This window comes from Palaemon carinicauda, unplaced genomic scaffold (genome assembly GCF_036898095.1).
Source record: "Palaemon carinicauda isolate YSFRI2023 unplaced genomic scaffold, ASM3689809v2 scaffold595, whole genome shotgun sequence".
Taxonomy (NCBI): domain Eukaryota; kingdom Metazoa; phylum Arthropoda; class Malacostraca; order Decapoda; family Palaemonidae; genus Palaemon; species Palaemon carinicauda.
In genome coordinates, this window is record NW_027171866.1 from 57,460 (window position 1) to 83,497 (window position 26,038).

The 26,038-nt window shown below is 40.6% G+C and overlaps 1 long non-coding RNA gene across 3 annotated transcripts in view; it reads left to right on the top strand.

The window, feature by feature from the left end:
- Positions 1-25,527, top strand: part of LOC137637229 (uncharacterized) — a 69,918-nt gene extending 44,391 nt beyond the window's left edge. For all 3 annotated transcript variants that reach the window (XR_011043486.1, XR_011043487.1, XR_011043488.1), the window contains 3 exons: positions 11,714-11,872; positions 16,006-16,108; positions 17,246-25,527. This is a non-coding gene — a long non-coding RNA (uncharacterized lncRNA). The remainder of the gene's footprint in view (positions 1-11,713; positions 11,873-16,005; positions 16,109-17,245) is intronic.
- The last annotated feature ends 511 nt before the right edge of the window (positions 25,528-26,038 follow it).

Genomic DNA, 26,038 nt, shown 5'->3' on the forward strand with positions numbered 1-26,038 from the left:
TGCATAACAAGGTTTTAGCGAGGGCAGGCACTCCTTGTTTTTGAGTACTAACATACTCAGATAAGGAGCCCCCGGGTAGAACCAAAAGCCAGATTGGCAGGGAGGTCCACCCATCCTAATGGGTGAGTCACCCTTAATATAGAGCTTGGTTTGTATTCCAGTTACGGAACAAATGACAAATTCGTAGATAATATGTATTTCTCCTAACTATACAAACCTTAGCTATTTATGCAAGCTTGCCCGCCAGCCCTATCCCCCTTGAAGTCCTACCTCCAAGGAAAGTGGGCTAAATCACAGGTGTGTGAACGGGAGTGGTAGGAAGCTACCCCTCTACCACCCCACTAACTAGTGGTGTGGGTAGTTAACCCTCGCAAAATTCTAATGGCTCGTCATTTCAGCTCCGCTGAAAGTATAACCCCTAATAAATAGCTAAGGTTTGTATAATTAGGAAAAATACAAATCATCTACGAATTTATCATATTTATAGGGCCTCATTGATATGTATCTGTGGGTACAGTATTAAGAAAATAATTCAGATACAGTATAGTAGCTATTACATAATTTGTACTTAATGAAATATTCTTTTGCAGATAATGGTGTACGTCGTTGCTTTGAAAGGAAAAACGCCCGTGCGTCCAGGCAGGACACTTTTCAACATCACGGGACAGAAAGGGTATCTATGCGTTCTTCCCCTTCTGCCCAGTAAGGAGGCTATCAGATAAGTTTAGGGCATTGCAAGATCGAGCGATGATCTTCATAGCTCTGCTTCGGCAACATGCAGAATGATTCCCAGATCTTGTACATCCAGCAGCTTCTTGCAAAGAGAGGCTTTTCGAAGCCAGATGCGAAGCACACGGCAGGATAGCTCCATGAGTCATCTGCTTCAGTGTATCAGGCGAACTGGTAAGTTGTTTGTGGTGGATGTTGTGGACGGAGTATCTATCCACACAGTTCCTCTAGACCAACAGCCATCTTCTTTGCTCTCATCTAGAACAGGCTGACACCTCTAGGGAGAAAAATAACAAATCAGTTCAGTTCTAGGGGAACTTCCTGTCCATCAATTAGCGAGTCTTATGTCTTCTCAGTCCCGAGTCAAACTTCAAAAGTCGAGTCTAACGAGAGGAACACTATCTGGAAGGGGTTATTAACAAAAAGTGCCTGAACTTGAACCAGTTGAAAAAAAAACATGTTTCAGGATGGTATATGATAGGGTTCAAATGTAATTTTTGCGGAGAAGTTTTATTTTGCTGTGCAAGAGACTTTTGGATCAAATAAAATGGGGTGATTTCAAATGTATTTATATTTGTTTTTATAGAGTATTAAGTATATATCTCTGTGGGTATTGTAAGGAGAAAAGAATTTATATACAGTATAGTAGCTTTACATTACTTGTCCTTAATGAAATATTCTTTGTTCCAACACGGAGTACTTACCTCAAACTACTTTCTTAGGAGGATCTGGGATCTCCTCATTAACCGACCAAGAATTTTGCGTAGTTCCCCCCTCTCTCCGTTACCTTGTTGGGGTGCTCTAGGGCGGAAGGATACTCGCCCCGGGGCGACCCGGGGTCAGCGCGCGAAGCAGCGCTGCTAGGTCTGAGTCGTCAGTAAGCGTCTGGTCGCAGCGTAGATATCATCTCGCTGCTCTCTCTCACTTATCCCGTCCGATCCACCTTATGTACCACGTGTTACTTTGTGTTCCTCATCCCTTGTGCACCACGTGTTCCCTTTGTGTTTTTTACCCTTTCCCTTGTGTTGTTGTGTTGCTTTTGTGTCCGCGTTTCCTTATTATGGAATACCAGCGTCGTCCCGGGCCCCAAGCTGGTAAGTCTTGCGGGGCCTGGTTTTCCAGGCCGGATGTCAACCCGCAGACGCTGTGCGCCTCGTGTCGAGGAAATAAGTGCTCCCCTTCCTCCACGTGCCCGGAGTGCGAGTCCTGGCCAGAGCTTCAGTGGACCCTGTTTGCCACTAAGAAGAAAAAGGCGCCCAAATGATCTCCCAAGAAGGCGGGTCTCATCTCGCCGTTGACGTCGCCCTCAGCGCCTTCGGAGAGAGAGGTTCTCCTTCGCCTTGCCCTACCCAGAGTAGGGGACGAGGTAAGTCCGTTGCGGGGAAACAGCCTATTGCCGGTCCCCATGAGTCTGATATCGGGGATTCTGTTAATGTGGGGCCTATGCAGACGGGTGGGGGTCTGCTAGTGTGGCGGAAGTATGTGTTGTGGACGAAGTCCTGGTGCCCGCAGGACCCGTCTCAAGTGAAGACCCGGTGTGGGGGAAGCCCGAAACAGCTCCTAACCCCCCCATCGTGGCAGTGTTTTTCAGGTTCAGCGGGTTCCGGGGACGGTCGGGACAAAGAAAGGAGGACCACGTGTTCTTCGGACCCCGACTCCATTGTTTGGACAGAGCCTAGGATGCCTTTCAGGTCCCCCATGCGGCAGGAAGAGGAGTTTGAGGGCTGGTTTGCCTCTCGAGCCGCTATTCGCATGCCCCCGGCGCCCTCAGCAACGCTTGATCCAGACTTTATGGAGCCCTTGACCCCGGTATCCAGACCGAGGGCCCCTAGAAGGCTTGTGGTAGAAACAGAAGATTCCGACAGCTCCTCCGCCTCGTCTTCCTCCTTGGACAGCTAATATTAGATTCGATACATCATGCAGGTATTAGATTGTCTACTGGAGCTTTTAAAACCTCGCCTATCCCAACTCTCCTTGTTGATGCTGGAGAGTTATCTCTAGACCTTTACCGAATGTCTTCCATTCTTCGGTATTGGTTTAGATTGCAAAGACTCCCTAACTCTCTAGCCTTTCAGACTGCAAGCCTTGTAAGACACGCATTATACTTTGAGTTGCACCCAAAATCTCCTCAACCTTATGGCTTTCAGGTGAAACGATTATTAAATAGTGTGGATATAATTAGAAATAAGGTACTTCGATTCAAGGTATCATCAACGCCTCCATGGAAGTTACCAGAGATATCTTTTTGTAAATATTTTATTGGAGATAAGAAGAATATGTCAGACCTAGAAGCCAGGTCTCTTTTTAATGAACATGTTAAAGAGCATAGAGGATCAACTTTTATCTATACTGATGGCTCCAAATCTGATGCTGGCGTTGGATTTGGAGTGCATAGTAATGGTTTTAATTGTAGAGGTGCACTTCCTCTGACCGCTTCCATATTTACTGCCGAACTGTATGGCATATTAACCGCTATTGAGAAAATAGCGTTGGAGAAGGAGGGTAATTTTACAATTTTTAGTGATGCAAGGAGTGTCCTTCAAGCTATGGAAGTTTTTAATTCTAATAACCCTCTAGTTTTAAAGATTTTAGAATGGCTTTTCATTATTGGACGGAGAGGTATAACAGTTCAATTTTGTTGGGTTCCAGCACATGTAGGTGTGTCCGGGAATGAGCAGGCAGATTCACTGGCTAAGGAGGCTGCATCCGAGTTGCTGCCAAGAAGGTATCCCATTCCCTGTAATGATTTCTTACCTGACATCAAGAAATTGGTTTGCAATAAATGGCAACAGCAATGGGATAGTCAAGATGGCAATGAAATGAGGGAAGTAACAAATGACATATCTCCTTGGAGGTATAATATGATGCCCCGAAAATGGGAGACGTCTCTTTGTCGTCTCCGTATTGGTCACACTCGGTTGACACATGAGTTTCTGCTGAAGGGCCAACACCAACCGTATTGTGACAACTGTTTAGTACCTCTAACAGTAAGGCATTTGTTGACCGAATGCCCCAATTACAACATCTTGCGGAATAGATATTTGTTTGAGGCTCGAGGTGAGGGTGGCAGGTTCATCCTTGCCAAGATTCTTGGAAATGATGTGTCCTACCATGCAAGTGGCAATTTTATTGAATACTCTTTAATTTTTTATTTTATTTCATTTTTTACTTTTGTATACATAAATTAAATGTTACCGGCGTCAATGATCTTAGATGTCAGGATGCCTGAAAACTTTAAATCATTCATTCCTCGACCTCCAACTTTTCGTCGGAGGAGGACTCCAGCGACCGGGACACCAAGAAGAAGAGGAAGAGGTCCAGAAGAAGGAGGGCTAGCTCCCACGCAAGCCCGGCAAGGAAGAAGGCGAAGTCCTCGAGGAGAAGGAGTAAGAAAAAGAGTTCCCGACGAGGAGGTTTGTGAGAGTGGCTTTTCACCCTCGCGGGTCGAGCAGGACGGCTGCCGCACCAGTGCCTGCCTCGGTGGCCGCTGGAGCCGCTTCCGCGACCTTGCCCAGTGTCTCTTCGGCTCCGCCCGCCTGTCGGGTGCAGTCATTGGCACACTTTCCCTTGTCTGGCAAATCATCGGCTCCATCCGCTCCCAGAAGCTCGGGCCCCAGCCGCTTCGTCGCACCAGCTCCGTCCAAGTTACGGAACCTGCCGCTATCGCGACCTTCAAGCAGCTCCATTCGGTTCTCCCCTGGAGGGGGTAGACCCATGACGGCTACCCCCACCCTGGCGGCTCCAGCCGTGACGGAGATAGCCGCTCCACCAACCCGTCAAGAGGGAAGGGATACCTCCGCGCCCACGGATCCCTCCGTCTTCGAAGATGCTTCCGACACGGAGGTGCAAGTAGTGGAGGAGTTGCTAGACACCGGCGAGTGCTCCCCGGACGAGGAGCCTTTCGTACAGAAAAATTCTGCCCCTCATTCGCCACCACCATAGGCTGGACGAACCACAGCCGTCTTCGGAACAAGCTTGGCTGTTATGTCTGGGCAGGATGGTTGACAATCCTGTACAACAGAAGCCATCCCTGACCTTAACGCCTGACGTTGCCCTGGGGATGGAGCACGTTGATCAGTTTGTGTCGGGCCCTAAGAACTCCCTGAGAGCCCATGGTTCCTTTAAGCTCCTACCGGGACTGAAGACCCAAAATAAATTTTATGTGCCAGACGGGCGGCTCTCAGGGCCCCGCACAATGGAAGAAGCCATCACTACCCTGAACCAGGGCAACACAGATGAGCGGAGCCTTAATGCACCAGTGGTTTTCTCTCAAGCAGAGGCCGCCATGATGGAGGACACCACTCAGGACATAGTTAACGTGACCTCATGGCTGGACTGGTGGGCGTGCACCTTAGCAGGATTTCAACTGGCGCACGACCTATCGGTCCCAGAGAACCAGGCCCTCTTACAAGAACTGATCCGTTCGGGGGGGGGGGGGGGGGGGACGGGGATGAAGTTTCTCACCTTCCAGTCCCTTACCCAGACAGCGAACTTGGTTCTGAGGAGGAGGGACACAGTGCTGAACAGACTTCCCCGTAGACTCCCTGAGCGGGAAGCTAAATTCCTGAGGAATGCCCCGGTCTGGGGCGAGACCGTGTTCACCCTTCAGGCGGTGGCGGAGACGCTAGAAAGAGTGGGAAAATTGAAGTTCGTCTGAGCCCAGGCAGCCGGCAACAAGGCGGCCCTCACACAGGAGATCATCAGCGGACGGGGCCTACCCGCCCGTGCCTCCGGCTAGGCAGGAGGCCGCCTCCCCTTCCTTGCATCAATCCCCACGGCCCTCCCGCAGGAGCGGTGCCCCAGCCCAGGCCTCCTGTAGACCTAAATGTTCCGGCTCAAGGAGAGGCCGTTCTAACCGTCTCCCCAGAAGGAGATAGGGAGAGGGGCCCCCCACACCTTCCCACGCCTCAGGTCCGGGGATGCCTCAAACATTATTGGCAAGCATGGCGAGACAACGGTGCGGATCCTGGACAGTGACAGTCCTCAGGGAGAGATACAGAATTCTCTTCCTGTCAGAACCGCCCCCTCTGATCCCCGAACATCAAGCAGAATGGTTGGCACCCAAGGACACCGAGAAGAGAGCAGCCCTGTAAGGGGAAGTGGCAGCCATGTTGAGCAAGGGAGCTCTACAGCCCGTCCAGGAACCATCCCCAGGATTCTACAGCAGGCTTTTGCAGATGATGGTGTTCGTTGTTGCTTTGAAAGGAAAAATGCCTTTAGAATTTCTTATTCTATTCCATCTACCCAACGGATTCTCCAACAAGAGAGATGGATGTTTTGAGAAGACACATCTGATGGGAGAAAATAGGTTCTTACGTGGTTCTAACATTTTGAAGGCAAGTATCACAGATAGGGATCATTGGTGTTAAATTTTACTATACGACTGATTTTTTTTTATAGTTCTGAATCTTCAGTACCAGATCCCCGGGCGTTCTGACAGGACGCTTTTCAAAGTCACGGGACAGAATAGACGTCTTTGCGTTCCTTCCCTTCTGCCTAGTAAGGAGGCTATCGAACAAGTTAGGGCATCGCAAGATCAAGTGATGGTTCCCGGATCTTATATAACTGCTCACAGAGGCCCCAAGTGAGCTCCCTCCTCTTCCCAAAATACTCGGACAACCACATGTAAAGTTTCCATCGAGCGATATAATCGCTTTGACCTCACATCCTGGGATTATCCAATAGCTGCTCGTAAAGAGAGACTTTTTGAAGCCAGTTGCGAAGCACATGCCAGGTTATCTCCAGTAGTGTTCTTCCACAATCTATCAGGCAAAGAAATGAGTTGTTTGTGTTGGGTGTCGTGGACAGAGTATCTCTACACACAGTGCCTTTAGACCATCAATAGCTGAGTAGAATTCTTATTAAATATCAGGTAGGAAAACTGTTTGGTGTCGGCGGTGAAAGTCCTTGAAGCTAGTCTTCAAGCTGAATGTAGGTAACATTCCCTTCTTGACCAAATTCTCTCTCCTCACACAGAATTTTGAGTGCGCCTGCCCTCACTCGGAAGTCTTTAAGCTGAACGGAATTAACATTTCCTTCTTGACGGAATTTTCTGTCATCATACGGAACTTTGCGATGATAGGCTATCGCTCGGCCTTGACGATGGTCTTTAAGCTGAACGGAATTAACATTTCCTTCTTGACGGAATTTTCTGTCATCATACGGAACTTTGCGGTGATAGGCTATCGCTCGGCCTTGACGATGGTCTTTAAGCTGAACGGAATTAACATTTCCTTCTTGACGGAATTTTCCGTTATCATACGGAACTTTGAGCGCACGTTCCCTCACTCGGAAGTCAAACCCCCGCCTCCGTGGAACGTTGTCAAAGTCTTACGTTCTCTGAAAACAGCCTTTTATGGGCCTCTTCGTCACGCCTCTGACTGAGACTGTCTTCCTTCTAGATTCTGTCCTCTGGCAGGAGAGTCGGTGAGCTGCATGTATGGGAGTAAAAATGACACAGCTTTATCCCTGAGTTTATAGCCACGACTCAAAATCCGGCTGTAACGGATCCTAGATTCGGGCCCTTCTGGAATGAGAGTCCCCGGTGGGTAGCAAATGAGCCTAATCAATGATTACTCGGCTATGTGAGAGTACTGGGGAAATACGTAAAAAGAACGGAAAAAAACCCATCGTCAGATCAGCGGGTTCTTTGTAAGCAAAGGAAGAACCAAAAGGAAGACCATGAGATGTTTAGTTTCTTTCTGGATCAGACAGGTCATCGAAAAGGCCATTCCAAATGACCTCTCACTTCTGATTGATGTCCCTGTGCACACGATGTCAAGTCTATGTACATCCCTGGCATTTGTAAGAATTTCAGTGACACAGGTCTTGCTAGTTGGCGTGTGGGAAACGAGTAACATTCATCGTCCACTACCTGCAAGTTGTGAAGAGCGGAAGATATTTGTGTTGTGGTGGAACCAATGACAATTTTGGAAATCATTTTTATTTCTTCTTGGTATATAAACCTGGAGCTCTGTACACATACTGGGTCTGCCATCGTCTACCCTTGAGGAGTCCTGCCGCAACGGCAAAGCGACCATCAGTCGCTAGTGCTGGTGTGAGCGGGGTAACTAAACTACCCAACTACTCCCCCATCCGTTAACTAGCGTAGGGTAGTAACACCTTGCAAAAGTTTTAAACTCTAGTTTCAGTTCCTCCAAAATAAATACTCCTATGAAAAGAGCTGTAGGTTTTTATAGCTAGGAAAAATACAAATTTCGAAATTCATAATTCTTACAAGAAATTTGGACAATATGCATACAGTATTAACAACCATAAAATTATGCTTTATTAGGCAAGGATGAGTCCTATTGTTTATTAACTTGCCCCTTCTATTTATTCCTTTTCTCCTTTGTCCTTGCTGTGGTTTGTTCCTACACGAGTACAGACTATCGAACGTACTTGTCTCGTTCGCGCGAGGTAAAAGGTTTAAGGAGTCCACAGATCTCTAGACACTGTGGAGGATTAATTTTATTTGCTTTGGTTTTGCCAAATCGCGCACGCGCGCGAGAGAGAGAGAGAGAGAGAGAGAGAGAGAGAGAGAGAGAGAGAGCGAGTGCGAGTATGCATGTGTTTGCGTGTATGTGTGTCTGTGGTGCGCGCCACCGAACGAGGGGTATTTAGTATAATGATTGTTTGTAGTGGGAAAGACTGTTGGTATAATTGAGGTTGTTTGTTTACATTTTTTTAGCAAGGTTAGGCCGGTGATGAATGTCTTGGGCGAATGCAATTGACGGTAGCAGGAGTCGTTTGTGTCCTGAATGCTGGAATATTATTATTTTTTTCATCAACCAGCCGCCTTGGAAGTGATTTTTGTATTAGCGTAAGTACAGTGATTTCATTTATCTTTGTTGGCCGTGATCGTGAATGATAAAAAGTTTATTATTTATCTTTGATTATAGTGCGATAGTTCAGTTAGCTAGGAGTGTTTGTAAGTTTCTTTTTTTTATTTGCAGGACGTAATTCCTCCTTTGGACTCCTTTGGAGTTTTTGTTTGTCCATGGACTGTTGGTTGCCTTCCGCACATTTATAGATAGATTGATGACGACCCCGTACGTTTGATCATTTGTTGATTTAGATATACAGTGAACCCTCGCTACTTCGCGGTTCGACCATCGCGGATTCACCACTTCGCAGATTTTTTTCATAACCCATATATATATACATATTGGTAATAACAAAATCAACATACTGTACTGAATACAGTAATCAATATAATCGATGCAAAAACTAACCTATACACAGATGTGTACAGTAAATGCGTTTGTTTCTTCATTATGATCAGAGAAACGTAAACAAAACATTGGTTGCCATTTTTTATCGTGCTTTTTGCCGTGTTTAGGAAACGCATGATATAAAATCGCCTTTAATATTTGTGCCTGTTTTAGTTTAGGGTACTGTAGTACATGCATTAAGTGTTCTGTACATTAAAGGGTAGTTTGTTAACAGTACTACGTACAAGGGAAGGTTTTAAAAGTCTGAATATACATGTTAAATAAATAGGTAAATATGGTGTCACTACTTCGCGGATTTTCACCTATCGCGGCCGGGTCTGGAACCTATCTACCGCGATAAACGAGGGTTCACTGTAGACCGCTTTTGGATAACTCTTGATGACCAAGCTTAATATAAGTTCCGGATGATGATGATGACGACACTGGTTTGGCCTGGATATGGAGATGATATTCTGAGAGTATAAAGTTAAGCAGTGGAATTGGCCGTAGGGTAATACTCTTTGCCAGGAAGTTGTAGCAGTGGGCTAGGGCTGTTATGCGTATGTGGACGACGGTGACCACTCACACTTATATATTTAATACTTAAGTGTTTTCGCTTATGTTGGTGTGATTAATTGTTGCTGCTTTATGGCGTATGGTTGATGGCGAAGTGTAAGCATGCCTTCTGGACTGCTTTCATCTCCAGGACATTGATGTGGAGTTATTTTTCCCCTTCCAACCCGGTGCCTCGTGCCGTCCCGTCGAGGAGGTGGGCTCCCCACCCTTGGTTGGAGGCGTCTGTGAACAGGAGCAATTCTGGAGGGCTGGTCCCTCCTCTCTCGACCAGAGAACTTAATGACGAACGTGACCTGGCCAACGGGCGACCTACCGTTAATCCTACCCTCGGGGAAAATTCCTGGATGCCGGGGGTGAAAGCTACTGAGAGCGTGGAACGGGGGGGTATATATTCAAATCTCTGGTCGTAGAGAGAGAGATAACCAGTGATCTCCTAAAGAAAGTAGTTCGAAGGTAAGTATGTTAGGAAAAATAAAAATTATTTAAAATTTTTTATTTTTAAGTGTTTTTTTGGTACTGTGTGTGGACTGTTGGTGTTGGGTTAGAAAAGGGATATTGTTTTCTGATTATTGGTGAGTTCTGTGTACCCACACGCACCGTTATACCATATATATAAAATAGACTGTTGTTATTTTTGTCTGTTTTAGTGTCAAGTCTATGTTTAGTGATGTGTGATTTTTTGGTTTTGTTTAATTTGTAAGCAATATAGTTTTAAGGTTATGTTTTGTTTTACTGTTCCCTCTCTGCAATAGTCCAGTTGACGTAAAAGTCAGGGGAAAGTTTGTGTTGTGAGACAATTTGTTTGTCTGAGTGATCAAGGGTGTGGGAGTTTGTTTTTGTTTACATCCCGCCACAACACTTTAGTTCATGGTCCTGTACTGGCTGTTCAATTAGTTATGTAGTTATCTCAGCTCCCCCACAGATGACGACGACGATAATGATTTTTTTTTTGTTTTAATCATTTTAATATTTTGATAACAACGATGGTGATGATAATTTTAATAATGATAGTAACGTTGATGGTGACCGTCACGATAGGAATCATATTCTCTATAGGGGGATGAAGCAGTCTAGCCGTGACTCGATGCAGGTATTGTACTATTCCTTCCGAGCTCTATTCTTAGAATCTAATGAAGTATCTCCCTTGTCCTCCCTTGACAAGAGGGAGGGTAGCTGATTATGTACCAACCGTGTTTCACACAATTGTACATAATTCCTTTTGTATATATTATGCTTGTATCTTCGCTCTTCCCTCGCACTAAAACGAACATGAAAATTCATGTCTGGTTTTTCCTCTGTAATATTGTCTGTCTTGTGAACTTGTTATGTCCTGTTGCCTTGAGGTTTTGTATGTAAGGAGAGTGTTCTACAATAATATAACTCAGTCGATTGCTTCCTGCCTTTGAGTTCACAACCCTCTCTCGGCTCCGTCACATGATCATGTACCTACCCATTGAACATCACATGCCCATACTGCTATCCCCTTCAGGGGAAAGGATTCCTCATGATGGGCAAATAATAAGGTGGAGTCTTCTCCCTTGCTATCATCTAGAACAGACCGACGCCTCCAGGGAGGAAAAATAACCAATCAGTTTGGTTTTAAGGGAACTTCCTGCCCACCAATTAGTGAGTCTACCTATTCTAAAAGACAGAAAGTCTAACCAACAGGTGGGCAAAGCTATTCGCCCACACATACCACCTGTTTTCTAATGAGGTCCACTTGTCGATAACTACCTTGTTAATGGCTGTTCCAGTAAAGTTGAAGACATATCCTATTTTAAAGGACTCATGTTTGCGTAGCTAGGAAAAGTTCAAGTTTCTTTTGAAATTTGTATTGATTTTATTATGTCCTTTTGATATCTAAAAGTTCACTTTGGTTGGCTATGCGCCATAAATTCTTTAAGGGGGAACACTATCTGGGAGGGTCATTAAAAAAAACTGCCTGAACTCGAATCAGTTGAAAATAAACATGTTTCAGGATGGTGTGTGTGATAAGGTTTGAATATATGCTTGTAGAGAATTTTTATTTTGCAAGAGACTTATATTAAAGAAAATGCTGAGATTTCCAATCTATATTTTTGTATTTATAGGCCTCATTTACATATTTTTGTGGGTACAATAGTAAGAAGAGAATTTAGTAACTGTATTGTAGCTATTACATTACATGTACCTAATGAAATAACCTTTTTTCGCAGATCATGGTATACGTTATTGCTTTAAAAGGAGAAACGCTTTCATGGTTCCTAAAGCACTTCGATTTACCCAGGGGTTTCTCCAACAAGAGAGAGAGAGAGATGTTTTAAGGCAAACCTGATGGCAGAAAATAATTCCTACATGATTCCTACATTTTGAAGGCAAGTATCACAAATTTTTACCATACGACTGATTTTTTCATAGTCCTGGTTCTTCTTTCTTTTTTAGGGAGCATTTGTGCTAAATGAAACAACGGTGTCTGTAGGGTATGCTGTCTGTAATAACAAGCACATCAGTCAAAATCGAACACTTTTGGTACGATTTCTGACCAATTTCATTTCAATTTTGCTCAACCCAATACTATTCGGTACACTTTTAAGGTAGAATTGACAAATTCATTTAACCCCACTGAGAAAACATATCTGCCGAATTGTTAATAGATCTGCTTTTCAGTTCAAAATATATAAAACATCTTAGCCCCTAGGAAAGATGTCTTCCAGAATACAGTACACCACTTAATTGAAATGCCAAGACCTCTGGTCTTAACCTGGCTACCGGGTACTGCTTAGAAGTAATGGCTATCCCAAAATCCAAGGCAAGAGGGCTTTTGATAAACAATATATTGAGTTTTGATCCTCCCCAACCAATTAGATACCATAAAGGTTGGCCAGTGAATTTGTAAGTGTTTTTCTTTTTTTATTTTGGCAGGATGTGATTCCTCCTTTGGAGAGACTCAAGTTTTGAAAGTGGATTATTGTTGCATTTAGACTTCGCTATTCGATTGCTCAACTGTTGATGACCTGGCCTGTATACGATTTTTTTTTTTTGGACTGTTTTTTTGGATTTCTGAACGGATGATGACTTGGCCTTTGAATTAAGATTGCTGATGATGATGATGATGAATATGATGATGATGATAACAATGACCCCAATCAGGGAAGTAGTGTGTGCAAATTGCCACCCAGTGGAATAGTTGACCACCAAGTGGTGATAGTGGTAGTTTGCCATAAAAGACAGTTTGGCTTGTGTTGAGGACAGTGTCGGTGTCTTATAAAATAATATATACATATTGGTTGTGGTCTATTTTAATTTTAAGTTTGTTAGGGTTTTTTTAGATGAATGGTGTTTTGGTTTTTGCATATTTAATATTAAGTTTGATCAGTTTTAAGTATTTTGAATGTGGATGCTTTTGGTGTTGATTATTTTAGTTTGTAAGGTAATATAGCTTTATGGTTATGTTTTGTTTCAATTTTCCTTCTGTCCAAGAGTCCGGTTGATAAAGTAAGGGGAAAGTTTGTGTTGTGGGACAATTGTCAGAGTGATTCAAGGGTGTGGGGGTTGTTTTGCAACATCCCGCCACATTATTTAAGTAGACATTGCTCCAAATAAGAATTACTGTGCCTGGTTGTCACCAGAATAATAGACTTTGCTTGGGCCCCTAATGCTAAGGACATTAACCGTGGTGTAACATTCCGAGAAATTAAAGTGCTTCTGGTTATCGCTTTATCGCCACGACTGGATATATTTACTGCTGAAATTTCTATTAAGTAGATCTTAATCTATAAATTTTCCTTTGCTTTTTCATCCGTCCTTTTGCCTTCATGTATATACTACTCTGACTTCGGAGGTAGCAGCAGTAGGGGATTCAGCGTTATGAAGCTTCATCTGTGGTGGATAACGGGGGAGGGTGGGCTGTGGCACCCCTAGCAGTACACAGCCGAACTCGGTTGAGTCCCTTGTCAGGCTGAGAGGAACGTAGAGAGGAAAGGTCCCCTTTTTTGTTTCCTTTGTTAGAGGTCGGCTACCCCTCAATTTCCTTGGTAGATGATGATGATGATGTACTACTATAACTAATGGTCTCTTTGATTCATTTTTCCTCAAGTTTGTTTTTGTAGCCCAGGGAACAGCATATAGCATTCCCAGCCTTCTCATTGATACTGTGATCTTTGGATATTGATCTTAGTCCTTTTAGGCATTTTTGTAGAAGATCTTCCTTATTGTTTACAAGATTTTAGTCTTTACAGTAGAAGAGATCTTTAGACTACACTACAGTACTCACGATTTTATGTTAAGTTATAAGGTACTCATTTACTAGTTTAGTTTAGCAATCGTTTCATTTTGTCCATGCTTTTGTAGCTCAATGCTTTATTGCTTTGGTGCAATGCTTTGTATCTGAGGGAGCGGATATGTTGCGCACTTTTGAAGGGTGGCTCTTGCACCACAAAATTATTTGTTTCTTTGTCTACTTCTTGCGTAATGTTCCCACATCTCTCTAACCCCAAAGATCCCTGCACATTTGGATTTCGTAACCACAAGCGTCTCTTGTAGTGATAAAAGTGATACCTGCTGTATTTGTTTCACGTGTCATTCACCCTTTTTCTGCTAACGTTTCTTCCCCGTTACCATCTTGATGCTTAGTCAATTTTGCTTTCTTGATTCTCCTTCCTCTCAAACTCCATTCCATGTGAGATATTTCCCTGTTGAGAGCAGCGCCATGTTTTCCCTTTCTGTATTCTTGAAAATAGATAAAAGGCAATGTTGGTGGTCTTCGTTGGATGGCATAAGTGGCTCCCTCTAGTCTGTTACTGTTTGTGCCTCCATTGGGGTTAGTATACAATAGCAATGTTGTACATACATACATATACCAAAGGCACTTCCCCCAATTTTGGGGGGTAGCCGACATCAACAAGAAACAAAACAAAATAGGGGACCTCTACTCTCTACGTTCCTCCAGCCCCCTGTGGCCGCGGGGGCATAAAACAATTAGAATAGCGCCAACGTTATCCCTGCGTGTCGTAAGAGGCGACTAAAAGGGACGGGACGAGGGGGCTGGGAACCCCCTCTCCTGTATAAAAAAATCCTGTGAGACGGCAAAAAAGCAATGTTGTAACTTATGGTATATTTTGTTTTTGTTTGGTCCTTTTAAAGTTTGCTGATTGTCAGGATGTAGCTGTTGAGTTTGGAGTACTATGGACCAAAATAAGTATACACATATACAAATTACCTTCACCGACGAGGTTGTAAAATAACCTGTTTATTTATGTTTGTCTATTAGTAGGGTTATGTCAGACTTCTCAAATTTTAACAGCGAACAGCGGATAGGAAGAAAGCCATCAAGTTTTTGCAGGTATTTGATACAGTAGATTCATTCAAGGTTAACTTGTGTAAAAGGGAAAGCTTGGTCCATAGGCTCGAGTAAAATGTTGACCATCTTCATTGGCAGATGTCTGAAATCTCTGATTGCTCTTCCTACTTGTTTTATATTTGATTCTATTCTGTTCGTACACATGTACAGTTACATACATTCACTTATACAGTACTGTGATAACGCGGTTTTAGCTTCAGACTGACCTCTATACAAGTTTTATAGAACAGCTGTTACACCTATACTGTAGTCAAAATATTTGAAGAAAAAACCCCAATCTCTATCTAAATAAATGTAACTAGTTAATGATACCAATGCTCTCTTTTAACAAAATTAAATTTCTCTCTGACTAAAATTCTTTGAAAATATTTTTCTCTCAGCTCTTGTCTCATCTCACCATAGCTTCCCTCCAACAATACTTCTCCTACACGAAATCATATCTTACTGTATCTAAAACCCTTCCTCCAACAGTTCCCACCATCTCATCTCCAACATTTTCATTCTTAGATATTAAATTCATGTTAATATATATACTGTATATACCATAATACTAGAATATGATTTTTGGAACCAATGAGTCCTTAACCCTTTTACCCCCAGGCTATTTGGAAATTTCCAACCCTTATTTTTTTCCCAGCACATTTTGCAGTATATTTTTTTTTAAATTGCTCTAACAGCCTTAATTTTTGTCATAGAGAGGTCAGGTTGGTCTCATTCTCTTGGAAAATGCTCGAATTTTCTCAAAAAATTATCAAAAATATGAAAAAAATTAATTTTTATAGCATTTTTTTGCAAGGACGTACCGGTACGTCCATGGGGGTTAAGGGATGGCTTTTGTGAAACGTACCAGTACGTCCTTTGGGGGTAAAAGGGTTAATATACTGTCAAAAAGACTTCAAAATAAATCGTTAAAAAAATGTCGACACGAGTGAAGGTCCGTGTAAGTGTTAGATTCAGCACTGTGTACTGCTGTAACACCCCGCAAAATTGGGGACTTTTTAGAGAGCCAATAAAGATCTATGCGTTTTGCATTGTAGTTTTGGTATGGTTTATTGCACCAGGTAAATCTGTCTGTTTGTAGCATTTATTTGCACTTGAGTAAATTTTTAATAAATTTTTCATAATCTGATAAACTGTAATTATTTGCAGGTTACCGCTATGGCTATAGCGCATTTGTGTACTTAGCTTCCGTAAAGAAGAGCTTTCTCGCGTCTTGATTGCCATTATAAGGAGATCAACAATGTGCTAAGAGGTAAATATGGAAAATGTACCAGAGTATTGGAAGTTATTATTTTATAGTCAGTATTTGAAACTCCTTACGAAAGGATGTCCAAAGAATTTAATCTCGACTAAGGTGGGTATCACCATCAGTGCGTTACTTGTCTGTACAGTATCTTTTTGGGCCTGTAGCTATGCTTAATTTTTAACTTTTCTCTATACATGAGTGATGAATGTACTCCCAGGTCCCATTGTTGAACCTCATATCCCAAATTCACAATTTAAAATGGGGCCTTTTTTTAGTCTTAAACTGTCCCTTGAGTTCACCTACCTGTCCTCTCATCGTGACTTGAATTTAAACTGTGTTCTTTTTAATCTTGTGTTATTCTCAAAGTTATTAGATTTGAACCTAGCATTGTGTAAGCAAAGTTAAACTCAATTTCTATATCAGACAACATAAGTGTCGTCTTAAGACTTAGGCAAACCTTCCTTTTCAGCCTCAGAGGTTTAGTTGTTTAAATTACTAACCTTAGAATTAATTTAATATTAGTTGGAACTTTTCATTCTTACCAACTTTTGTATTGGGAAAAATATGTTGGGTACAGTACTGTTTTTAACCCTTTTACCCTCAGGCTCTTTGGAAATTTCCAACCCTTAACCCCCAAGGGGTTATTTTTTCCCCAGCACATTTTGCAGTATATATTTTTTAAATTGCTCTAACAGCCTTAATTTTTGTCATAGAGAGGTCAGGTTGGTCTCATTCTCTTGGAAAATGCCTGAATTTTCTCAAAAAAATATTAAAAATATGAAAAAAAAAAATTTTATAGCATTTTTTTGCAAGGACGTACCGGTACGTCCATGGGGGTAAAGGGATGAGTTTTGTGAAACATACCAGTACGTCCTTTGGGGGTAAAAGGGTTAAGTCTAGAGTTGATTTTTAAAATTATTGATAAGGGTATCCTAATTATAGTAGGGTCACTGTAATTTAATATTAGTTGGAACTTTTCCAGTCTTACACAACCCTTGTGTGGGGGAAAAATATATGATGGGCTCAGCCCTTTTTTGAATGTCTGTTGTTATGGTTATTTTCAAAATAATCGACATCTGATTATAGTATCATTGCCATAATTTTTTTTACATCTAAACTCACTGCGTTCGTTGCAATTTTCAGGTGGCTGCCCCAACCCAGCCTGTAAATTATCACTTTCAAGTTTGTCGACAATTTTGCTGAGTTATGTGACAAGAATCTTGTTGTTTGAAAGTCTGCTCAAGAGAAAACCTTCTTCAATTTCAAGCCATGCGAGATTCATAGATGCACGAAAAATCTTTTTAATATAGAAATCACACTTGTCTAACCCTTAGTGGTGTTTAGAAAGAAAAAATGCTAGCTAGCCCCTTTTGACAAATTATACTTTGGTTTTGTCATCTTTTAGGTACCATCCATCCATATACCAAAGGCACTTCCCCCAATTTTGGGGGGTAGCCGACATCAACAATGAAACAAAACAATAAGGGGACCTCTACTCTCTACGTTCCTTCAGCTTAACAAGGGACTCAACCGAGTTCAGCTGGTACTGCTAGGGTGCCACAGCCCAACCTCCCACATTATCCACCACAGATGAAGCTTCATAATGCTGAATCCCCTACTACTGCTATCTCCGCGGTCATCTAAGGCACCGGAGGAAGCAGCAGGGCCTACCGGAACTGCATCACAATCACTCGCCATTCATTCCTATTGCTAGCACGCTCTCTTGCCTCTCTCACATCTATCCTCCTATCACCCAGAGCTTCCTTCACTCCATCCATCCACCCAAACCTTGGCCTTCCTCTTGCACTTCTCCCATCAACTCTTGCATTCATCACCTTCTTTAGCAGACAGCTGGGTACAGTTATGAATAATTTTTTTTTTCATGTAGATATAAATTTTGGGGGGAGATAGCCATGTTGTCCTGATGGAAGGTTCCTTTAGTAGCTTCCTTAGGGTATATTTGACTGTCATATATACCCTAAGGAAGCTACTAAAGGAACCCTCCATCAGGACAACATGGCCTAAGCCCAAAAAGATTTTGACACTATCATTCAACTCAAGCAATTATTCCTCCATACTGCATGTGACTGTTATATATACTTTAAAATTCAGCCATAGTCTAGGCAAGGACTCAACTAATTTTCAGCCATTCAAGAATCTATTTATTGAATAATAATCTTTCAAGTTAGTAACCACCGGTTTAGTCATTTTCAATCCTTTTTTGGCAGAAATAAAGAGTGGATAGTTTTCAGTTATAATTTACTTTTTCAGTTGGTGCCTCTCCCTTTCAGTTGCAAATAAATTATATATAGCTGTATGTATATGAATGACTATCCAAAAAAATTCAATTTAAAACTCATAAGGATTGATAGACAAAACTGAAAAATAAATGTGAATATGTATGATCATTAACCCTTTTACCCCCAGGCTATTTGTAACTTTCCAACCATTAACCCCCAGGAGTTTTTTTTTTTTTCAAGCACAATTTGCAATATATTTTTTTTCAAATTGTTCTAACAGCCTTAATTTTTGTCATAGAGAGGTCAGGTTGGTCTCATTCTCTTGGAAAATGTCTGAAGTTTCTCAAAAAAAGTATCAAAAATATGCAAAAAAAAAAATGTTGATAGCAGTTTTTTTCAAGGACGTACCAGTACATCCGTGGGGGTAAAAGGGATAACTAGCAACATACTGTACATGCAACATTCACTAAATCTTTTGAAATAGGTTTTTTTTTTAATTGTTTGTGTTCACTTAATTTTTCATGTCGGCCATTTCGGGTTCATTAAAAAAAAATTCCTTTTACAAGTCATTAGTTGACTTTGCATTTCATCCAGAACAAAAATACCAAAATACTGTACACTATATCACTTATAGAAAACATAGCTAACAGTTATTTATGATTAAGATGTGCTATATTGTTTCCAATTTACCCATGTTTACAAATTTAGGTGGATGGATGGAGTGAAGGAAGCTCTGGGTGATAGGAGGATAGATGTGAGAGAGGCAAGAGAGCGTGCTAGAAATAGGAATGAATGGCGAGCGATTGTGACGCAGTTCCGGTAGGCCCTGCTGCTTCCTCCTGTGCCTTGGATGACCGCAGAGGTAGCAGCAGTAGGGGATTCAGCGTTATGAAGCTTCATCTGTGGTGGATAATGTGGGAGGGTGGGCTGTGGCACCCTAGCAGTACCAGCAGCTGAACTAGGTTGAGTCCCTTGTCAGGCTGGGAGGAACGTAGAGAGGAGAGGTCCCGTTTTTTGTTTCATTTGTTTGATGTCGAGTGCCTTGGTATATGTATGTATGTATGTACAAATTTAGTACGCTAGTAGCACTACAGGTGGCATTGTATGCAATTGTATCCATAACTAAACTCTTCTGGAATACCCTAATTGAAAGTCTAGGAAGAATATATTGTTGGTAACACATTAACCACTGACGGTGAAATAGCTGGAACGGGTCTGCCATTTTCGCTCGGTGTACTTCCATCCTCCGTGAATGACTCCACAACTGTTGGACATTTGAGTTTCTTACCATTCAAAAAATATAGAATGGACACATTATGGTGGTCAGTAATGCACATTTTTCATTTTATTTAGGTATGTAAAATTTATTATACATGTACAGTATTGGCAAACGAAATAGCCTAGGCAAAATATTTATTTTTTTTTTTTTCATTTAGTCAGGGATCCTAAGTAGAGTTTCAAGATGTTAAACAATAATATCAATACATAAGAGGTCTAAAAATATATTAAATAAATTTTTATTATTATAATTATTATTATTATTATTATTATTATTATTATTATTATTACTAGCCAAGCTACAACCCTAGTTGGAAAAGCAAGATGCTATGAGACCAAGGGCTCCAATAGGGAAAAATATCCCAGTGAGGAAAGGAAATAAGGAAATATATAAATGATGAGAATAAATTAACAATAAATCATTCTAAAAACAGTAACAATGTCCAAATAGATATGTCCTATATAAACTATTAACAACGTCCAAAACAGATATGTCATATATAAAGTATAAAAAGACTCATGTCAGCCTGGTCAACCTAAAAACATTTGCTCCAACTTTGAACTCTTGAAGTTCTACTGATTCAACTACCCGATTAGGAGGACTTTTATATACGGCATTGACATTATGCATGGAGTGTGGTTATATAGTGTATAATTATTGGAATTCCAAATTTTTTGCTTTTACAACTGTCACAATGTCTAACGTTTGCATTTTAGCTCGTACCTTTTTATATATATCTTAATATTTTTCTTATCAGTGGCCATGTTTCTGTTTTCACATAATGCTCCATGATCATCATCATCTCCTCCCCCGCCTATTGATGCAAAGGGCCTCGGTTAGATTTTGCCAGTCGTCCGTATCTTGAGATTTGAATCCATACCTCGCCATTCATCACCACCTACTTCACGTTTCATAGGCCTCGGCCATGTAGACCTGGGTCTTCCAACTTTTTTAGTGCCTTGTGGAGTCCAACTGAAAGTTTGGTGCGCTAATCTCTCTCTTGGGGAGTGCAAACCATCTCCGTCTACCCCTCGCCATGATCTCGTCTGTATGCGGCACCCGATTAATCTGTCTCAACAGTTTCGTTTCTAATCCTGTTCTACCATTGAACTCCCAATATTCTTCTGCAGGGCTTTGTTCTCAAATCTACTACAAAATCTGTAGGATTTGTTCCATACTACAAACTTTTAATGTAATTAAGAAATACTTATATGAACGAATATCGGAGGAAATCATGTACATAATATGTATGAAAACTTGAAATGTGTGACTTATAAGTGTATTAGATTAGAAAAATCATATGACTACTGTATATACGTGCTTTAAAGTAGATAAAAATTCCAATAAAACAAATAAGTTTTATACTTTTATTTCAATAAAAGGCCAATGGGAGGTCTTATCCAAGGGAAGTTATGAATAGGTATGGAAATCCTCAGTGGAAAATAAGTTTAAAAGGTTAAAAGAAAGGAATGTAAATTTGTATTGTAGAAATCAGTAGTGAAATATGAGGTTGAATTCTAGTGCGTGTGTAGTATTAAATGGAAAGGAACTATTATTGTAGTTTAGGGCTTATGAATTCTGGAAGTATCCACAAGTATTTTGGTGAGAACGTTCTTTTGAAAGAGGTTTAACAAGAAATGTTTTGAACTAGGGGTACGTGGAGTGCTATATCGCTTAATTTTATTTTAAGTTCATGGATGAAGTGATTACTAAATAACAGACATACTGTATATCAATTTATTAAACCAATCCTTAAATTTGATTAAACTTTATTTAGTTTTATTCATAAAAATTTTAAATCTTGAATGCTCAACATAGTTGAATAGTTTTTAACCATTTCGACTGGGCTTGACAGTCAAGATTTATTTGGACAAAAGTATCGTGGTGTATTTTAGTTTTAACTAGAATTTTGTTTAGATAAAAGCATAAGATAGTGTTGCATAATTTATTCCTTTTACCCCCAGGCTATTTGGAAATTTCCAACCCTTAACCCCCAAGGGGTTATTTTTTTCCCAACACATTTTGGTGTACAGTATATTTTTTTTAAATTGCTCTAACAGCCTTAATTTTTGTCATAGAGAGGTCAGGTTGGTCTCATTCTCTTGGAAAATGCCCAAATTTTCTCAAAAAATTATCAAAAATATGAAAAAAATAATTTTTATAGCAGTTTTTTGCATGGACGTACCGGTACGTCCATGGGGGTAAAGGATGGCTTTTGTGAAACGTACCAGTACGTCCTTTGGTGGTAAAAGGGTTAATGCATTTGGAAATGTTTACTATGCAACGCATGAAGAATTTCATTAGTAGTTATTGAAAAATATGGTTTAGAATAAGTATTTTCATATATCTTTTTTGGAAGTGAAGGCATTTATTTTGTTAAGGGTTCCGAGTGATTTGATTCTTGAACTGGCTGACTTTTAAATGTCTGTAGGGAAGAGAGTATTTTAATATTGCAGTGATGCAAGTTGTAGAACTTATTTTTCCAAAAGATATTATGAATTCTCGTCTTATATGCAGTAAATATCATTTGTCTTTATTTGGTTACTACCACTAATACCAATACATTATTTCAAATACCAACATTGTCATCACTGTAATTGTAAATATATGTTCAATATTTAGTCATTTGAAAAGAAAAAAGGCAATTTCTATGCATGTTACATTCAATATTTAGTCATTTGAAAGCTATCTTGGCATGTAACTAATTTAAATTCATTTAAATATTGGTCATCAGTTTTGAATGTGCCAGAAGCTAGAATTCTGGAAACCTTTAGTTTAATTCTCTGGGAATATCCACTGTAGTCAAATATACCCTTAGGAAGCTACTAAAGGAACCTTCCATCAGGACGACATGGCCTGAGGCCAAAAATAGATCCGTTTCCTGGTAATGTGGGCAATATGAATTCACTGTTGTGGTTTGTTCACCCTTATGTTGTAGCAAAAGGGTGAAATGTCAGTTCAATATTTTCCACATTTCATAATGCAATTTCTGAACTTCACTTGTAAATGGAAAATGGTTGTCTGCTAAAGAAGGTGATGAATGCAAGAGTTGATGGGAGAAGTACAAGAGGAAGGCCAAGGTTTGGGTGGATGGATGGTGTGAAGAAAGCTCTGGGTGATAGGAGGATAAATGTGAGAGAGGCAAGAGAGCGTGCTAGAAATAGGAATGAATGGCGAGCGATTGTGACGCAGTTCCAGTAGGCCCTGCTGCTTCCTCCGGTGCCTTAGATGACCGCGGAGGTAGCAGTAGTAGGGGATTCAGCATTATGAAGCTTCATCTGTGGTGGATAATGTGGGAGGTTGGGCTGTGGCACCCTAGCAGTACCAGCTGAACTCGGTTGAGTCCCTGTTTAGGCTGAAGGAACATAGAGAGTAGAGGTCCCCTTTTTGTTTTGTTTCATTGTTGGTGTCGGCTAGCCCCCAAAATTGGGGGAAGTGCCTTGGTATATGGATGGATGGGACTTGTAAATGTATTGAAATTTTGCTCAATGTGAATGTTTGATGCATGAACGAGAAAGTTGGAGTTTGAATTATTGCTCGTTTTAATGTATTCAGTGTGATGTTATATTGTCCATCAATACAGAAAGCTGTATGTATTCAAACCTGACCATAATAATTGAATCTTTTTATACATTATTTTTTACATTCATACATACATATACCAAGGCACTTCCCCCAATTTTGTGGGGTAGCCGACATCAAACAAATGAAACAAAACAAAAAGGGGACCTCTCCTCTCTACGTTCCTCCCACCCTGACAAGGGACTCAACTGAGTTCGGCTGGTAGAGTCCCTTGTAGTTAATGAAATCTTGTTCTACTTTCTCCAAATTACCAAATGTTTTGTTCTTTTACTATTTGGAAAGAAATTACTCATAAAGATATTCTGAGAAGTTCACAAAAGGATGATATTGCTGTTAATTTTTAATTGATGTACGATGAAAATGTTCAAATTTGCTACTGTATTATTAAAGGACATTTGAGGTCATGATATTTTCTCTCTCTATCTCTCTCTCTCTCTCTCTCTCTCTCTCTCTCTCTCTCTTTTGTACTTGAGCATCAATGTTACATCATTATTTTAGGAGTTAATTGCATCAGGAAAAGAGAAATATGAGCCGAGAGCTGAAAAAACCTTAATACAGTGAACCCTCGTTTATCGCGGTAGATAGGTTCCAGACCCGGCCGCGATAGGTGAAAATCTGCGAAGTAGTGACACCATATTTATCTATTTATTTAACATGTATATTCAGACTTTTAAAACCTTCCCTTGTACGTAGTACTGTTAACAAACTACCCTTTAATGTACAGAACACTTAATGCATGTACTACAGTACCCTAAACTAAAACAGGCATAAATATTATAGGCGATTTTTATATCATGCGTTTCCTAAACACGCCAAAAAGCACGATAAAAAATGGCAACCAATGTTTTGTTTACGTTTCTCTGATCATAATGAAGAAACAAACGCATTTACTGTACACATCTGTGTATAGGTTAGTTTTTGCATCGATTATATTGATTATTCAGTACAGTATGTTGATTTTGTTATTACCAATATGTATATATATATATGGGTTATGAAAAAAATCCGCGAAGTGGTGAATCCGCGAAGTGGTGAATCCGCGATGGTCGAACCGCGAAGTAGCGAGGGTTCACTGTAAAGTAAAATGTTGCACATTGATCTCTAGTAATAATGTAGATTATGCTTTATCACAAAATTTCCACCAGCTAATAGACTGTATTTCATTGCAGATGAACCTTTTAATATACTTATGCATTTGTTCCTACGCAAATAAACGTACAAACCCGAGTCCCTTAATTGAAGTATGCTATCAGCAAAGCTTGAAATCCCATTTAAACTTCTAGCAAGGTTGCTATAGTCGCTGGTATGTGGAGTGATACCCCCGCCCACTCCTCGGGTAAAGCAATTTTCAATTTGTCTTTGGGTGCAGTTCAGCTCTTGATGTACTACTCAGCGGCTTCTTAATGTGCTACTTTCTGTTTGAATAAAATGTTTGTAAATATCATATTTGAAAAGATTTTCAATGGAAGTAGTCAAGGCTATACAAAAGATTGATGTACAGTACAATACATGTACGTTGCAATTCTTTCCCTGGTAACTATAATTGAGAGTTTTTGGTGGTACCCACTGTTATCCAGCATACTTGCTCCTGCCAGGTGAGATGACACTGTTGCCTTACAATGACTACAATAATATGAACCTAAGGAAATTAGTTTTCCTTAAATATCGCTGATGCTCCATTAGAGGGATAGTTCTTCTACCGACCGAGGAAAGGCACCAAGGACTCAACACATGGTTGTGCTGTTTTGGTCACTTTAACAATAAGAGCGTAGTCATTAATCTGCATGACTCTTGTTTCTCCCCTGCCTCATTTTCATTAGAGATCACTGAAACTTCAAGAAGAACTAGTTAAGATGTCATCAAAGAAGTGCAGTAAGTAACGAGAGTTGTTCCTGGCAGTAATAAACATGGGTACATGCAACTTGGAGAAAGTAGCTGGGTGCTCACACTTACTCTTTAATCTCTGCTCGTTCTCATATCGGAAAGAGCAGGTGCCGCAAGTTGTCCCATACTGTAGAATATTATTTGTACCATCCTTTGGTAATGCATCTTATTCTTCCTTTTTTCTTGTTCTTGGCAGTTTTATTACAGTGTTTCTTGAATATAAAATGAAGACTATACTATGTTTTGCTTGTTAGTGATTTGTATCTTTAAATTTCTAGGGTTTCTTGAGAGAAAATTTATTCTTAATTGACAAACTTTGTGGTAAAGTTGTCCCTTTAGTTTATCGGTAAATTATGTAACGTTAAAGTAGCGTTAACTATTATTTTTCTTACTTTTTTTTGAGAAATGTTTAGTAGGATATAGATGTATTTAATGAAAAGGTCCTGGAGTTGATAAAATCCTGAGTGGGCATGGTCCTCTGCATTCTGATTTGACTACCAAACTTGGTTGTCTAATTCACGTTATAAATTTCCTGACAACTAATTTCCAATAATTGGAAACTTGTACATTTATATATAGCTAAGTTACAACTCTAGTTGTCAAAGCAGTATGCTATAGGTCCAAGGGCTCCATCAGGAAAAATAGCCCAGTAAGGAAAGGAAATAAGGAAACATAGAATAGTATGCCTGGGTGTACCCTCGAGCAAGAGAACAATAACCCAAGACCATAGAAAACCATTGTACAAAGGCTATGGCACTTCCCAAGACTAAAGTACAATACAGCGGTTTAGTTTTAGAATATCCTTCTCCTGAAGACCTGCTTACCATAGCTAAAGAGTGTTTTCTACCCTTACCAAAAGGAAAGTAGCTACTGAACAACTACATTACAGTAGTTAACCAAATAATTCCTCTTCACTCAAAGGGGTTATCTTAGTGTTGTCAGGTGTGTGAT